Below are 17868 nucleotides of genomic sequence, written 5' to 3'. Positions count from 1 at the left end.
CGCACACACACCCACACACACGCACACACACACACTCACCCACACACGCACACACACACACTCACCCACACACGCACACACACACACTCACCCACACACGCACACACACACACTCACCCACACACGCACACACACACACTCACCCACACACACACACACACTCACCCACACACACACACACACACACACATAAACTCACTCACTCACTGATTTATCTTATTACAAGATGAGAGAAATATAATATTGTGGCTTTTTATTGACATCACTTCACACCTGAATGAACTGAATTTAAAGCTGCAGAACAATTCAGTGAAATTCATTTTTCTGAAATGAATTACTTTATTTAAAGATGAACATTAAAAAGCTTTCTTTATGTCAGTTATTCTTTAATGCAGACCTTATTGTACTTGAAATGAGAATATCATGTATTTATGTATTTCTATGTATTATTTATAATCCATCCAGTTAAATGTGAAAACTGAGAATAATAATTGTTAAAATGTAATTGATGTGTTTCTTTATTTGATTTGACAGTTGATGACGACACAGAGGCGTTGTTACCACTATATATATATATATATATATATATATATATATATATATATATATATATATATATATATATATATATATATAGCACTAAATAGTGCGAGTCAGGTATTGTAGTGTCACTACTCTGAGTTGAACGCTCTGTTCCTGATGAATCTGATATTCGTCACATTAACAGACTGAAGCTTCTTTTACTTCAGAGACTTTTTAGTTTAATTCTTTTATTTTATTTTATTTCACTCAACACAAACCTGTTGATTGTGTTCACGTAGACTTAAAGAAGATTAAATGAAATGAATTGAAGAAACGTGTCTCCGTTCTTCTCCTCTAATCTTCTTTATGACGTAAACTAAGTTCATCTTTGATCTTTAAACGTTTCCTCCTTCAGATCTCAGATGAATAGAACGTGTTGGACTGAGAATCGAATGAATACTTATGATTTAAATAATATGACTTCACATCCATCACGGTTCAGATGATTCACTCTGTTCCTCGTGTTGAGCAGACGTTAGACGTTAGACGTTAGGCGGTAGACGGTAAGCGTTAGACGGTAGACGGTAGGCGTTAGGCGTTAGACGGTAGACGTTAGACGGTAGACGGTAAGCGTTAGACGGTAGGCGGTAGGCGGTAGGCGTTAGGCGTTAGGCGGTTAGACGTTAGGCGTTAGGCGTTAGACGTTAGGCGTTAGGCGTTAGACGGTAGACGTTAGACGGTAGACGGTAGACGGTAGGCGTTAGACGTTAGGCGTTAGGCGTTAGACGGTAGACGTTAGACGGTAGGCGTTAGACGTTAGGCGTTAGGCGTTAGACGTTAGACGGTAGACGGTAAGCGTTAGACGGTAGACGGTAGGCGTTAGGCGTTAGACGTTAGGCGTTAGGCGTTAGACGGTAGACGTTAGACGGTAGACGGTAAGCGTTAGACGGTAGGCGGTAGGCGGTAGGCGTTAGGCGTTAGACGTTAGGCGTTAGGCGTTAGACGGTAGACGTTAGACGGTAGACGGTAAGCGTTAGACGGTAGACGGTAGGCGTTAGGCGTTAGGCGTTAGGCGGTTAGACGTTAGGCGTTAGGCATTAGGCGTTAGACGGTAGACGTTAGACTGTAGACGGTAGACGGTAGGCGTTAGGCGTTAGGCGTTAGGCGTTAGACGGTAGACGTTAGACGGTAGGCGTTAGACGTTAGACGGTAGACGTTAGACGGTAGGCGTTAGACGGTAGACGTTAGACGTTAGACGGTAGACGTTAGACGGTAGACGGTAGACGGTAGGCGTTAGGCGTTAGACGTTAGGCGTTAGGCGTTAGACGGTAGACGTTAGACGGTAGGCGTTAGACGTTAGGCGTTAGGCGTTAGACGTTAGACGGTAGACGGTAAGCGTTAGACGTTAGACGTTAGGCGTTAGGCGTTAGGCGTTAGGCGGTAGACGTTAGACGGTAAGCGGTAGGCGTTAGGCGTTTAGACGTTAGGCGTTAGGCGTTAGACGGTAGACGGTAAGCGTTAGACGGTAGACGTTAGGCGTTAGGCGTTAGGCGTTAGGCGTTAGGCGTTAGGCGTTAGACGGTAGACGGTAGACGTTAGGCGTTAGACGTTAGACGTTAGGCGGTAGGCGTTAGGCGTTAGACGGTAGACGGTAGACGGTAAGCGTTAGGCGGTAGACGGTAGGCGTTAGGCGTTAGACGTTAGACGGTAGGCGGTAGACGTTAGACGGTAGACGTTAGACGGTAGGCGTTAGACGTTAGGCGTTAGGCGTTAGACGTTAGGCGTTAGGCGTTAGACGGTAGACGTTAGACGGTAGGCGTTAGACGTTAGACGGTAGACGTTAGACGGTAGACGGTAGACGGTAGGCGTTAGGCGTTAGACGTTAGGCGTTAGGCGTTAGACGTTAGGCGTTAGGCGTTAGACGGTAGACGTTAGACGGTAGGCGTTAGACGTTAGACGGTAGACGTTAGACTGTAGACGGTAGACGGTAGGCGTTAGGCGTTAGACGTTAGGCGTTAGGCGTTAGACGGTAGACGTTAGACGGTAGGCGTTAGACGTTAGACGGTAGACGTTAGACGGTAGACGGTAGACGGTAGGCGTTAGGCGTTAGACGTTAGGCGTTAGGCGTTAGACGGTAGACGTTAGACGGTAGGCGTTAGACGTTAGGCGTTAGGCGTTAGACGTTAGACGGTAGACGGTAAGCGTTAGACGGTAGACGGTAGACGTTAGACGGTAGGCGTTAGACGTTAGGCGTTAGGCGTTAGGCGTTAGACGTTAGACGGTAGACGGTAAGCGTTAGACGTTAGACGTTAGGCGTTAGGCGTTAGGCGTTAGGCGGTAGACGTTAGACGGTAAGCGGTAGGCGTTAGGCGTTTAGACGTTAGGCGTTAGGCGTTAGACGGTAGACGGTAAGCGTTAGACGGTAGACGTTAGGCGTTAGGCGTTAGGCGTTAGACGGTAGGCGGTAGACGGTAGACGTTAGACGGTAGGCGGTAGGCGTTAGACGGTAGACGTTAGACGGTAGACGTTAGGCGTTAGACGGTAGACGTTAGACGGTAGACGTTAGACGTTAGACGGTAGGCGTTAGACGTTAGACGGTAGGCGTTAGACGGTAGACGTTAGACGGTAGGCGTTAGACGGTAGACGTTAGACGGTAGGCGTTAGACGGTAGACGGTAGACGTTAGACGGTAGGCGTTAGGCGTTAGACGTTAGACGGTAGACGGTAAGCGTTAGGCGTTAGACGTTAGACGGTAGACGGTAAGCGTTAGACGTTAGACGTTAGGCGTTAGGCGTTAGGCGTTAGGCGGTAGACGTTAGACGGTAAGCGGTAGGCGTTAGGCGTTTAGACGTTAGGCGTTAGGCGTTAGACGGTAGACGGTAAGCGTTAGACGGTAGACGTTAGGCGTTAGGCGTTAGGCGTTAGGCGTTAGGCGTTAGGCGTTAGACGGTAGACGGTAGACGTTAGGCGTTAGACGTTAGACGTTAGGCGGTAGGCGTTAGGCGTTAGACGGTAGACGGTAGACGGTAAGCGTTAGGCGGTAGACGGTAGGCGTTAGGCGTTAGACGTTAGACGGTAGGCGGTAGACGTTAGACGGTAGACGTTAGACGGTAGGCGTTAGACGTTAGGCGTTAGGCGTTAGACGTTAGGCGTTAGGCGTTAGACGGTAGACGTTAGACGGTAGGCGTTAGACGTTAGACGGTAGACGTTAGACGGTAGACGGTAGACGGTAGGCGTTAGGCGTTAGACGTTAGGCGTTAGGCGTTAGACGTTAGGCGTTAGGCGTTAGACGGTAGACGTTAGACGGTAGGCGTTAGACGTTAGACGGTAGACGTTAGACTGTAGACGGTAGACGGTAGGCGTTAGGCGTTAGACGTTAGGCGTTAGGCGTTAGACGGTAGACGTTAGACGGTAGGCGTTAGACGTTAGACGGTAGACGTTAGACGGTAGACGGTAGACGGTAGGCGTTAGGCGTTAGACGTTAGGCGTTAGGCGTTAGACGGTAGACGTTAGACGGTAGGCGTTAGACGTTAGGCGTTAGGCGTTAGACGTTAGACGGTAGACGGTAAGCGTTAGACGGTAGACGGTAGACGTTAGACGGTAGGCGTTAGACGTTAGGCGTTAGGCGTTAGGCGTTAGACGTTAGACGGTAGACGGTAAGCGTTAGACGTTAGACGTTAGGCGTTAGGCGTTAGGCGTTAGGCGGTAGACGTTAGACGGTAAGCGGTAGGCGTTAGGCGTTTAGACGTTAGGCGTTAGGCGTTAGACGGTAGACGGTAAGCGTTAGACGGTAGACGTTAGGCGTTAGGCGTTAGGCGTTAGACGGTAGGCGGTAGACGGTAGACGTTAGACGGTAGGCGGTAGGCGTTAGACGGTAGACGTTAGACGGTAGACGTTAGGCGTTAGACGGTAGACGTTAGACGGTAGACGTTAGACGTTAGACGGTAGGCGTTAGACGTTAGACGGTAGGCGTTAGACGGTAGACGTTAGACGGTAGGCGTTAGACGGTAGACGTTAGACGGTAGGCGTTAGACGGTAGACGGTAGACGTTAGACGGTAGGCGTTAGGCGTTAGACGGTAGGCGGTAGACGGTAGACGTTAGACGGTAGGCGGTAGGCGTTAGACGGTAGACGTTAGACGGTAGACGTTAGACGGTAGGCGGTAGACGGTAGACGTTAGACGGTAGGCGGTAGGCGTTAGACGGTAGGCGGTAGACGGTAGACGTTAGACGGTAGGCGGTAGGCGTTAGACGGTAGACGTTAGACGGTAGACGTTAGACGGTAGGCGTTAGGCGTTAGACGTTAGACGGTAGGCGTTAGACGGTAGGCGTTAGGCGGTAGGCGGTAGGCGTTAGACGGTAGGCGGTAGACGTTAGACGGTAGACGTTAGACGGTAGACGTTAGACGGTAGGCGGTAGGCGTTAGGCGGTAGACGGTAGACGTTAGACGGTAGACGTTAGACGGTAGGCGTTAGACGGTAGGCGGTAGGCGTTAGACGGTAGACGTTAGACGGTAGACGTTAGACGGTAGGCGTTAGACGGTAGGCGGTAGGCGTTAGGCGGTAGACGGTAGACGGTAGACGTTAGACAGTAGACGTTAGACGGTAGACGGTAGACGTCTCACAGAAGCAGAGCTCTCAGGAGGAGACGCAACATTAATTGACATTTGCTGAAGCCAAACAAAGGACAGCGGAGCCGTAACGCTCATTCAAACATATTAATCCGGGAATAAATTCTCCTCTTCAATCTGTTATCGATCGGAAAAAAACGAGTTCAACAGGAAATCAATGCGTAAAACAGATAAAACAAACTATGAGGAGGACGAGAATTTACTTAAAGCGGCAGCTTGTGATTCATGTTGAGAGGCACACACACACACACACACTTGTGAAAGTGGAGAGGCTCTTATTGTGGCGGGGCGTCTCCAGGTCCAGATAATAAGAAACCTTAAAGACAGCGTGGTGCGGGGGGGGGGGGTTAAACTGGTGAGAGCATGTTTGCTAAGCTGTTTGAGGAGCATTCTCATATGGCCCATGGCAGTGATGGGGTACGGGGGGGGGGTCTTTCCATCTCAGAGCATCGAGGAGCAATGATGGGATGACCTGGACTTGATCTTTGAGGGCAACAAGCCTGATGGCTCCTGAAGATTGATACATTGATTCAAAACTATTACCATTTAAAAAAGCAATAAGGTCATAAAAATTGCATCGGTCCAGCCGGCTAAACAAATCCCAGGCACTCTGGAGGGGGGGGGAGGAGGAGAGAGGAGGAGGAGGCAGGAGGAGAGAGGGGGGGAGGAGACAGGAGGAGAGAGGAGGAGGCAGGAGGAGAGAGGAGGAGAGAGGAGGAGACAGGAGGAGAGAGGGGGGGAGGAGAGAGCAGGAGAGAGGAGGAGGCAGGAGGAGAGAGGAGGAGGCAGGAGGAGAGAGGAGGAGAGAGGAGGAGAGAGGAGGAGGCAGGAGGAGACAGGAGGAGAGAGGAGGAGACAGGAGGAGAGAGGAGGAGGCAGGAGGAGAGAGGGGGGGAGGAGAGAGCAGGAGAGAGGAGGAGGCAGGAGGAGAGAGGAGGAGGCAGGAGGAGAGAGGAGGAGAGAGGAGGAGGCAGGAGGAGACAGGAGGAGAGAGGAGGAGACAGGAGGAGAGAGGAGGAGACAGGAGGAGGCAGGAGGAGAGGAGGAGAGAGGAGGAGGCAGGAGGAGGCAGGAGGAGAGGAGGAGAGAGGAGGAGGCAGGAGGAGAGAGGAGGAGAGAGGCGGAGAGAGGAGGAGGCAGGAGGAGAGAGGAGGAGAGAGGAGGAGGCAGGAGGAGGCAGGAGGAGAGGAGTAGACAGGAGGAGGCAGGAGGAGAGAGGAGGAGAGAGGAGGAGAGAGGAGGAGGCAGGAGGAGACAGGAGGAGAGAGGAGGAGACAGGAGGAGAGAGGAGGAGACAGGAGGAGGCAGGAGGAGGAGACAGGAGGAGAGAGGAGGAGAGAGGAGGAGGCAGGAGGAGAGAGGAGGAGAGGAGGAGGCAGGAGGAGGCAGGAGGAGACAGGAGGAGAGGAGGAGAGAGGAGGAGAGAGGAGGAGGCAGGAGGAGAGAGGAGGAGAGAGGAGGAGGCAGGAGGAGAGAGGAGGAGAGAGGAGAGAGGAGGAGGCAGGAGGAGGCAGGAGGAGGCAGGAGGAGGCAGGAGGAGAGGAGGAGGCAGGAGGAGAGAGGAGGAGAGAGGAGGAGGCAGGAGGAGAGAGGAGGAGAGAGGAGAGAGGAGGAGGCAGGAGGAGGCAGGAGGAGGCAGGAGGAGAGGAGGAGAGAGGAGGAGGCAGGAGGAGAGAGGAGGAGAGGAGGAGAGAGGAGGAGGCAGGAGGAGGCAGGAGGAGGCAGGAGGAGAGGAGGAGAGAGGAGGAGGCAGGAGGAGAGAGGAGGAGAGAGGAGGTGGAATGAGAGAGCAGAGATGACTCTGAGGAGCTCATGGTCTTCAATGTGTTTGTGCTGCTGGCTCCATGTTGCTGCATAGAGCCACTTCATTACAAAGGATCACTGTAACAGAGCCCCACCCCCCCAATGACCCCCCAGGTCCCCTGGGGGCCCCGGGGCTCCAGCTGGTTAATACCTCATCACTGGCTTCATTGAACGCTTTAATCTGCACTCCTGTGATCAATAGAGGAGCGCTGTAAATTAAAAGGGCCATTCTGTGTAATCAAGCCTGTTAATGCTCGTTCTGAAAACCATTATTTGTGGAAGGTGTTTAGAGGAAACTGCCACCGTGACACCCCCCCCCCCCCCCCCCCCCCCGTGTGTCTGCAGCAGAGTGAGCTGACAGGAGGAGGAGGTCGAGGGGGGGGGCAGAGGACGGTGGAGGACGAGTTTATTTCTGTCTCACACATCAAAACAAGATAAATCAGAACACATGAGACTAAGAACTAAAGAACCGTTAAGAACAAACATTTCACTTTATTGATTTATAAATATAAATACAAACATTTATGTATTAATGTTTTATTTATTAGCAGAGCACATTAATGCTGAGAGCTCGTATTAATACTGAGTCGTTTCACTGTGTGATGTTTAACGCTTAAAGGTTTGTTATTCTGAAGTCAGCTGACTGGAACTGATGACTCAGCTCGTTCACCTTTAACATTTTAATATTCTTTGTTTTAAGGAAACATAACTGAAGTAAACTGGTCCTTTTATTTCATGTTTGACATCATGTGAAGAGATGAGAGTTTATTAAACACACACACACACCTACACACACCTACACACACCTACACACACTCACACACACACACACTCACTTACACACACACGCTCACACACACACACTCACATACTCACACACACACACACTCACTTACACACACACACACACTCTCACACACACTCACACACACACTCACTTACACACACACTCACACTCACACACACACTCACACACACTTACACACACTCTCACACACACACACACACTCACTTACACACACACACTCACACACACACACTTACACACTCACACACACTTACTCTCACACTCACACACACACTCTCACACTTTCACACACACTTACACACACTTACACACACTCTCACACACACACACACACACTCTCACACTTACACACACACACACTTACACACACTTACACACACTCTCACACACACACACTCACACTCTCACACACACACACACACTCACTTACACACACACACTCACACACACACACTCACACTCTCACACTCACACACACACTCACTTACACACACACTCACACTCACACACACACTCACACACACTTACACACACTTACACACACTCTCACACACACACACACACTCACTTACACACACACACTCACACACACACACTTACACACTCACACACACTTACTCTCACACTCACACACACACTCTCACACTTACACACTCACACACACTTACACACACTTACACACACTCTCACACACACACACACACTCTCACACACTCACACACACACTCTCACACTTACACACTCACACACACTTACACACACTCTCACACACACACACACACTCTCTCACACACACACACACACTCTCACACACACACACACACACTCTCACACTTACACACTCACACACACTTACACACACTCTCACACTCACACTCTCACACTCACACTCTCACACACACACACTCACACTCTCACACACACACTTACACACACTTACACACACTCTCACACACACACACTCACACTCTCACTCACACACTGACACACACTTACTCACACTCTCACACACACACACACACTCACACACACACACTCACACTCTCACACACACACTTACACACACTTACACACACTCTCACACACACACACTCACACTCTCACTCACACACTGACACACACTTACTCACACTCTCACACACACACACACACTCTCACACACACACACACACTCTCACACACACACACACACTCTCACACACACACACACACTCTCTCACTCACACACTCACACACACTCACACACGTCGGGAGTGAAGATGAAATTTTCCAGGCCGCTGTTTCTGCAGCAAATTCAATTACTGAGGCACTTGTCCAGAGAGCTGAGACTTCCCTGATGGTGAGATTGGAAACGGCTGATGTCTGCAGACATGGGGGGGGGGGGGGGGGGGGCTACCTGCACAGAAACAATAAGACTGAGTTGGACAGGTGAGCGAGGGGGGCTCTCTGATAAAAAGGTCCCCGGTTTAGAAAGTTCTATCACATTATGTTCCTCTTATATAAAGTGAGAGGACGCACGAGGCCGCGACCCGGTTCTGTGATTTACAAAATGGCTTTTTGTGAAAACGACGAGTCATCGTCGTCTTCAGCTCACCTGAGATGATGAATAGCAGCCGAGACACAGACGGATATTAACCTCACACACCTGCAGACACTAGATCACTGCATCTGTGTTCAGCCTCACGGACGACATGACACGCATAAATAAGAAGATATGATTGTACTGTAGAATATATATATATATATATATATAATATATGATATATATATATATATCATATATATATATATATGATATATATAATATATCATATATTATATATATATATAATATATGATATATATATATGATATATTATATATATCATATATATATATATATAATATATGATATATATATATATATCATATATATATATATATATCATATATTATATATAAAACTAATCTATAAAAGAAGTGAAGTAACTTCAACACTGTGCTATGATTCATATTTAGTTCAACATGGTTTCTCTCATAAAAAGGTAAAAAATAAAAACTGAAAACAGGCTGGAACTATGAATATTCAAATATGTAAATATCACCGGCCTTTAGCCCCGCCCACTGCTGCAGATTAGTGACCATCAGAGAGATTCAACACAACGAGCCACGAGGATCAATGTTTACATTCATTGACACAATAACAGAGAGATGAATAGAACGAGGCTGTTTCAATAAGCTCTTACATGATGACATCACTGGTACACTTAGAGATGTCCCTCTCTGTTCCTCTGCTCTTCTCTATGCTTTTATGAATCTATTTGATGCTGTCGTGTTGGAGAGCGATGCAACATCTTTAAATCCGTCCCTCGGGCTCCGTGGAGCTCGCTGGCCTCTGCAGACGAGCGTCCTGTCTTGTGATCCTGATCGCCTGCTCCTCATTCTCATTGTGTGCTTTTCCTTTAATTTCACCTTCTCTGCCACAAAGCCGGCGGCATTACCTCCGAGGAAGAGCGGATCTAAAGTATTTGATTCCAATTGCAGGCAAACCCTGAGGGGGACTTCATCAGCACGGAGCCTCATGCTGCTCAGCGAGACGGACGGAGCGGAGACAAAAGCTATTAAAGTTGTATCTTAAAAGGTCAATAACACTGGCTGTAATGACTCTGACTGTTTAATCCGAACATGTGTGTGTGTGGCTGAGCGGCTGCTGCACTGATGGACCTGAGTGGCACGTGAAGGATCCTCGCTGTCAACACGTCCACGCAGAGGTAATGAGAAACGCCACCTGAGTGTAAACTCCTCACACAAAGCCAGATTTCTTCCTCTTAATCAGTGGGATGGTCTGACTGTGAAGAAGTGGTTGTTTGGTGTTTGGTGTGTGTGTGTGTGTGTGTGCGTGCGTGTGCGCAACACGATCGATACTGCACGATGCTACAAATCTGGAAAACGTCCAACGGCAGCGGTTTAAATTTCTGTAGATCTTATTCTCAAAAGATACAAACAAGATAATAATAACAATAATAATAATAATAACTTTATTTATAGAGCAGCTTTAAAAACAGAGTTCACAAAGTGCTTTGACAGACAAAGCAGCAAAAACAAGACGATAACAACAGAAAGCTCAGTGAGTCAGTTAAACACGTTAAACATACACTAAGAAATTAATGAAATAAAATAATCAATAAAATAAAAATAAATATATACACATACACACATATATACAGTTGCACTCAAAATGCTTCAACCTCCACCACAAATCAGGTCCATCCGCAAAATCTACAAACCCCCAGCCGCTCCCAATAAACAACCCAAACATGTCACGATCAGGCTTTGCCTTGTGTGTTCTGTGTGTTTCTTTCTGTAGCTCCTCACTGTCAGCCACTCCCTCAGCACCAGTCCAACTCCCTTCACCTGTCCCTGATCAGTAATCAAGCTCTCCCTCATCAGCACAACGCTCCTCACCTGTTCAAGTCACTTTATAAACCCCTGTCTCTAAGTCACTCACTGCCAGGTCATTGTTCATGTCTACCTGCCCGTTTTTGCTCGTCCTGTTCCCGGTTTCCCAGTCTGTCTGCCCTGCCTCGTCCTGCCGGATTTCACCCCCTCGTCTCTTGTCTCGTCCTTGGATTCCCTGTTGTGTTCGTGAGTCATTAAAACCCTTTTTCTCACTACATCTGACTGTCTGCCCTTGAGTCCTCCATCATGCCCCGTGACAAAACAAGGACAGCCCAAATAGCTCAACACGACCAATGCCACAAGTGGTCTCCCCAAATCCAACACAAAATGCCACAACCAGAGAACACCGCAGTCCCAAAACCACTCAACCCCCCCATGGCAAGCACCTCCAGTACCCAGCAGAGCACCCCTCCGCTGCCACACCCGATGCAAACGCGACGCACAGCCAGACAACAGGCCCCGACAGCGCCCCCGAGGAATCTCAGGCCACCCAGGGCTAATGGGCTGAGATCCCCAGGAACGCCGCCAGAACCCGGCACCCGGCCACGACCCACGCCCGCACCAGCCCACAACAGCAAAAGGGCGCTCCACCCAGCACCAAAGACGCCCGCCATGAAAGGGACCGAACAACTCAGGGACCGCAGCAGTCACGGAAAGCGCCGAACCTGCAGAAACCACCTGCAACACCGGCCGTGCCCTGCCACTCAAACTGCTCCCGTCCGAGCCGTTCATCGAAAAACAGCCGAAAGCTGCGAATCGCACCAACAAACCCAACCCGCAATAGAGGCCGAACAATCGAGAGCAACTGCATTTATTAAAATAATTTAGTCAAATCAACAAATGAAAAGAAAACAGAATTAGAACAGGAAAGCGACGACTGTCTGTAAAAATGTGTTTTACGAAGTGATTTAAAAGAGATTACTGATGAGGCAGGACGATGATACCTTCTGCACACAAAATATGAACCTTTCATCCATCTCTGGAAGAAGATTCCATGTTTTTATTTGCACAAGATGTATATTTATATTCTGCAAGAACTAGACGATAACTTGTGTACACAATATATTAAGATATGAATCTTGTTTGCAGATCTTATCAAGATAACTCGTCTCCAGAAGATATGAATGTTGATCAAAATGTTAAATTGTACGAATGAGATATTTACTCGAGTGCACTACATTAATAACTAACTTGTGTGAAGAAGATAATAAAAGGACTTGTTCACACAATAATGTCTTTTGTAATCAGAATCAGAACCGTTTATTGTCGTGGTATGTTGAACATACAAGGAATCTGACATGACGGGAGGTGCAAACATTTAACAATCAACAACAATCAACAGTGCAAAGTAGAAACATTAAATTTACAGAAAATATAAAGTAAAATATAAAATAAAATAAAGTGCACAGATAACAGGATTATAAACAAGTGAGATGTAAAAGTGTCGAGTGTAATAGAAGGGATGTGCAGGGGAGTGACCGGTGGGAATTTGTCCTGGGGAAGACGGAGTCAGTGGGGGGTCCCGGGCTCTGTTCATGAGCCCGACTGCCGACGGGAAGAAACTATTCATGTGTCATGAGGTCTTGGTCCTGATGGACCTCAGCCTCCTACCAGATGGAAGGGGCACAAACAGTTCATGTCCAGGGTGAGAGGGGTCGGCTACGATCCTTCTTGCTCGCTTCAGGGTTCTTAAAGTGAACAAGTCCTGGAGAGACGGCAGATTGCAGCCAATCACCCTCTCAGCAGAGCGAATGATGCGCTGCAGTCTGCCCTTGTCCTTGGCTGTGGCTGCAGCGTACCAGACTGTGATGGAGGAGCAGAGGATGGACTCAATGATGGCTGTGTAGAAGTGCACCATCATTGTCTTTGGCAGGTTGAATTTCATCAGCTGCCTCAGGAAGTACATCCTCTGCTGAGCCTTCTTGGTGATGGAGCTGATTTTCAGCTCCCACTTGAGGTCCTGGGTTATGATGGAGCCCAGGAAGCGGAAGGACTCCACTGCATTGACGGGGGAGTCACACAGGGTGATAGGGGCCGGTGGGGCTGCGTTCTTCCTGAAATCCACAACCATCTCCACTGTCTTTAGAGCGTTGAGCTCTAAGTTGTTCAGACTGCACCAGGTCACCAGATGGTCAGTCTCCCACCTGTAGGTGGACTCATCCCCACTAGAGATGAGTCCAATGAGGGTGGTGTCATCCGCGAACTTCAGGAGCTTGACGGACTAGTGACTGGAGGTGCAGCTTTTGGTGTACAGGAAGAAGAGCAGAGGGGAAATAACGCAGCCTGGGTGGGAACCGGTGCTGATGGTCCGGGAGGCTGAGACGTGCTTTCCCAGCTTCACGTGCTGCTTCCTGTCAGACAGGAAGTCTGTGATCCACTTGCAGGTGGAGTCGGGCACATGCAGCTGAGAGAGCTTGTCGTGCAGCAAAGACGGGATGATGGTGTTAAAGGCAGAGCTGAAGTCCACAAACAGGATCCTGGCGTAGGTTCCTGGGGAGTCCAGATGCTGGAGGATGAAATGAAGGGCCAATTGACTGTGTCGTCTACAGACCTGTTGGCTCTGTAAGCGAACTGCAGGGGGTCCAGGAGTGGGTCAGTGAGGGTTTTTAGGTGGGACAGGACTAGGCATTCAAAAGACTTCATGACCACAGAGGTCAGGGCGACGGGCCTGTAGTCATTTAGTCCTGTGATCCTAGGTTTTTTGGGGACGGGGATGAAGGTGGAGACCTTGAAGCAGGCTGGTACGTGGCATGTCTCCAGGGAGGTGTTGAAGATGTCTGTGAACACCGGAGACAGCTGATTAGCACAGTGCTTCAGGGTGGAGGGGATAAAGAGTCTGGGCCGGCTGCTTTGCGGGGGTTCTCTTTTTTAAAGAGCCTGTTGACGTCACTCTCCCAAATAGAGAGGGTCGTTACTGGGGAGGGGGGTGGCGGGGGACACTGTGATGTGTGGTACAGAGGCATGGGCCCCTGCTGGGCTGGGGGAGGGGAACCTGGTGGTCTGTGGCTGGTTGATGGAGCTGTGGGGGATGGAGTCAGGACTGTCCCATTGTCTGTCAAAGTGACAGTAGAACTCGTTCAGCTCGTCTGCCAGGCAGAGGTCGTTCATGGACAACCAGAACGTGGAACCTTTGTGAGAACAAGACAACCTTTGAGAGAACAAGATAACCTTTGAAGGAACAAGATAACCTTTGAAGGAACAAGAGAACCTTTGTGTGAACAAGATAACCTTTGTAGGAACAAGAGAGCCTTTGAAGGAACAAGAGAACCTTTGAAGGAACAAGAGAACCTCTATAGGAACAAGACAACCTTTGTGTGAACAAGAGAACCTTTGTAGGAACAAGATAACCTTTGAAGGAACAAGATAACCTTTGTAGGAACAAGAGAACCTTTGTAGGAACAAGAGAACCTTTGTAGGAACAAGAGAACCTCTGTAGGAACAAGAGAACCTTTGTGTGAACAAGAGAACCTTTGACGGAACAAGAGAACATTTGACGGAACAAGAGAACCTTTGTGTGAACAAGAGAACCTTTGAATGAATAGAACCTTTGTAGGAACAAGACAACCTTTGAAGGAACAAGATAACCTCTATAGGAACAAGATAACCTTTGTGTGAACAAGAGTAACTGAAGGAACAAGAGAACATTTGTGTGAACAAGAGAACCTTTGAAGGAATAAGAGTAACTTTGAAGGAACAAGAGAACCTCTGTAGGAACAAGAGAACCTTTGTATGAACAAGAGAAACTTTGTAGGACCAAGAGAACTTTTGTGTGAACAAGAGAACCTTTGAAGGAACAAGAGAACCTTTGAGGGAACAAGAGAATCTTTGAAGGAACAACAGAACCTTTGAAGGAACAAGATAACCTTTGTATGAACAAGATAACCTTTGTATGAACAAGATAACCTTTGTGTGATCAAGAGAACCTTTGTGTGAACAAGAGAACCTTTGTAGGAATAAGAGAACCTTTGAAGGAACAAGAGAACCTTTGTGTGAACAAGAGAACCTTTGAAGGAACAAGAGAACCTTTGTGTGAACAAGAGTAACTTTGAAGGAACAAGAGAACGTTTGTGTGAACAAGAGAACTTTTGTGTGAACAAGAGAACCTTTGTGTGAACAAGAGAACCTTTGTGTGAACAAGAGAACCTTTGTGTGAACAAGAGAACCTTTGAATGAATAGAACCTTTGTAGGAACAAGACAACCTTTGAAGGAACAAGATAACCTCTATAGGAACAAGATAACCTTTGAAGGAACAAGATAACCTCTATAGGAACAAGATAACCTTTGTGTGAACAACAGTAACTTTGAAGGAACAAGAGAACATTTGTGTGAACAAGAGAACATTTGAAGGAACAAGAGTAACTTTGAAGGAACAAGAGAACCTCTATAGGAACAAGAGAACCTTTGTAGGAACAAGAGAACCTTTGAAGGAACAAGAGAACCTCTATAGGAACAAGATAACGTTTGTGTGAACAAGAGTAACTTCGAAGGAACAAGAGAACATTTGTGTGAACAAGAGAACCTTTGTAGGAACAAGAGAACCTTTGTCTGAACAAGAGAACCTTTGTGTGAACAAGAGAACCTTTGTAGGAACAAGATAACCTCTATAGGAACAAGATAACCTTTGTGTGAACAAGAGTAACTTTGAAGGAACAAGAGAACATTTGTGTGAACAAGAGAACCTTTGAAGGAACAAGAGTAACTTTGAAGGAACAAGAGAACCTCTATAGGAACAAGAGAACCTCTATAGGAACAAGATAACATTTGTGTGAACAAGAGTAACTTTGAAGGAACAAGAGAACATTTGTGTGAACAAGAGAACCTTTGTAGGAACAAGAGAACCTTTGTGTGAACAAGAGAACCTTTGTAGGAACAAGATAACATTTGTGTGAACAAGAGAACCTTTGTAGGAACAAGAGCACCTTTGTGTGAACAAGATAACCTTTGTAGGAACAAGAGAAACTTTGTAGGAACAAGAGAACCTTTGAAGGAACAAGAGAACCTTTGTGTGAACAAGAGTAACTTTGAAGGAACAAGATAACTTTTGTGTGAACAAGAGAACCTTTGAAGGAACAAGACAACCTTTGAAGGAACAAGACAACCTTTGTGTGAACAAGAGAACCTTTGAATGAATAGAACCTTTGTAGGAACAAGACAACCTTTGAAGGAACAAGATAACCTCTATAGGAACAAGATAACCTTTGTGTGAACAAGAGTAACTTTGAAGGAACAAGAGAACATTTGTGTGAACATGAGAACCTTTGAAGGAACAAGAGTAACTTTGAAGGAACAAGAGAACCTCTATAGGAACAAGAGAACCTTTGTAGGAACAAGAGAACCTCTATAGGAACAAGATAACATTTGTGTGAACAAGAGAACCTTTGTAGGAACAAGAGAACCTTTGTCTGAACAAGACAACCTTTGTGTGAACAAGAGAACCTTTGTAGGAACAAGATAACATTTGTGTGAACAAGAGAACCTTTGTAGGAACAAGAGAACCTTTAAAGGAACAAGAGAACCTTTGTGTGAACAAGATAACATTTGAAGGAACAAGAGAACCTTTGTGTGAACAAGATAACCTTTGTAGGAACAAGAGAACCTTTGAAGGAACAAGAGAACCTTTGAAGGAACAAGAGAACCTTTGTAGGAACAATAACCTTTGTAGGAACAAGAGAACCTCTATAGGAACTAGATAACCTTTGAAGGAACAAGATAACCTTTGTGTGAACAAGAGAACGTTTGTGTGAACAAGAGAACCTTTGAAGGAACAAGAGAACCTTTGTAGGAACAAGAGAACCTTTGTGTGAACAAGAGAACCTTTGTAGGAATAAGAGAACCTTTGAAGGAACAAGAGAACCTTTGTAGGAACAAGAGAACCTTTGTAGGAACAAGAGAACCTTTGTAGGAACAAGAGAACCTTTGTAGGAATAAGAGAACCTTTGAAGGAACAAGAGAACCTTTGAAGGAACAAGATAACCTTTGAAGGAACAAGAGAACCTTTGTAGGAACAATAACCTTTGTAGGAACAAGAGAACCTCTATAGGAACAAGATAACCTTTGAAGGAACAAGAGAACCTTTGTAGAAACAAGAGAACCTTTGAAGGAACAAGAGAACCTTTGAAGGAACAAGAGAACCTTTGTAGGAACAAGAGAACCTTTGTAGGAACAAGAGAACCTTTGAAGGAACAAGAGAACCTTTGTAGGAACAAGAGAACCTTTGTTGGAACAATAACCTTTGTAGGAACAAGAGAACCTCTATAGGAACAAGATAACGTTTGTGTGAACAAGATAACGTTTGTGTGAACAAGAGAACCTTTGTGTGAACAAGAGAACCTTTGTGTGAACAAGAGAACCTTTGAAGGAACAAGAGAACCTTTGTGTGAACAAGAGAACCTTTGTAGGAACAATAGAACCTTTGTAGGAACAAGAGAACCTTTGTGTGAACAAGAGAACCTTTGTAGGAACAAGAGAACCTCTGTAGGAACAAGAGAACCTTTGTGTGAACAAGAGAACCTTTGTAGGAACAAGAGAACCTCTGTAGGAACAAGAGAACCTTTGTGTGAACATGAGAACTTGTGCGTAAACATCATAACTTCTTGAACATCGTCCATATCTTGTGTGTTCACTATAATAACTAATAACACGATATAAACATACTGGTCATTGCAGATG

This window comes from Anarhichas minor, unplaced genomic scaffold (genome assembly GCF_050575085.1).
Source record: "Anarhichas minor isolate MPS153535 unplaced genomic scaffold, ASM5057508v1 ptg000105l, whole genome shotgun sequence".
In the NCBI taxonomy this organism is placed as follows: domain Eukaryota; kingdom Metazoa; phylum Chordata; class Actinopteri; order Perciformes; family Anarhichadidae; genus Anarhichas; species Anarhichas minor.
This window is presented reverse-complemented; position numbering follows the sequence as displayed.